Consider the following 1050-nt stretch of genomic DNA (forward strand, 5'->3'; position numbering starts at 1 on the left):
AGTGCCATGGGAAAACATTCTGTTTTTTGTTTTTTTAGTCTCTAAAACTCAAATCTAAAGAGACAGAAAAAAAAATACAATTTCTTGCTCTGCAGTTTTGTATTGACAGTTCATGTGTCAAACACTAGATTTGATGACTTTATAACTAAAGCTACGGCTAACAGTGCGTTGACTCCGTTTAGCTAACAGTACGGAGGCAGAGAAAGTCGGTTTGAAGTTGAAGTTTTTCATCCACTGAGTTCGGTGTTTACTGTGACGTGGTACGTTCTCAGCAGTGATGGCTCACAGTGTAATTAATTCATTAGCCTGTGACCCGCAGCCGTCCGTGATAACCACGACTCGGCGCTCGTCTTTACTGATTTCTCTCGGGGACAGATTAAGATGGAGTTAATTAAACGTGGCATTAAGGTTCCCGCCGGTCTCCTGAGTCAGGGAAAAACTGGAGCAGACTGCAGTAAAGGCCAAATACTCATCGTGTACTCCGTGTACTGGTACTCTACAGCAACGCTGCGGTCGGTTTAAAACTTAAAGGATTTTCTGCATTCGTGTCCTTAACGTTAGGAATACGAACAATAAATCAACGTGACGTTTGTTGTCAGTGAGGACGTGACGAGTCTCCGAAGACTGAACGGTCCATCTGTCTGGACAGATGTCCACAGACAGTGAAGGACAAACAGTGAAGGAGTTCACTTTTTATATTTTTTCTTTAATGATTCAAAAAATATTTATAAACGTTTTCAGATTCAGTTCCTTTTCAGTCAAATATATGGGGGAAAATGGTCCAACAGTGACCCCTGCAGTCAGCTTCAGGAACCGTGTTTGTCAAAGGTAGAGGGAACTGTAGAGCAGTGTTTCCTAAATCTGGGGACCCATATTTTAAAAGTCACAAAACTTCACAACCCAAGTCAAAAGACTTTCTTTTCGTAAACTCCTGGGAAACATGATGCGAGACGAAAAAAAAAAACTCTTGCGACCCACCTGAGGGTTGCGACCCAGTCTTTGGGAAACAATGCTATAGAGGCATGTGCAGTGGCTTTCTCAGAATATCTG

Source organism: Cynoglossus semilaevis, chromosome 14 (genome assembly GCF_000523025.1).
Source record: "Cynoglossus semilaevis isolate Cse_v1.0 chromosome 14, Cse_v1.0, whole genome shotgun sequence".
Classification (NCBI taxonomy): domain Eukaryota; kingdom Metazoa; phylum Chordata; class Actinopteri; order Pleuronectiformes; family Cynoglossidae; genus Cynoglossus; species Cynoglossus semilaevis.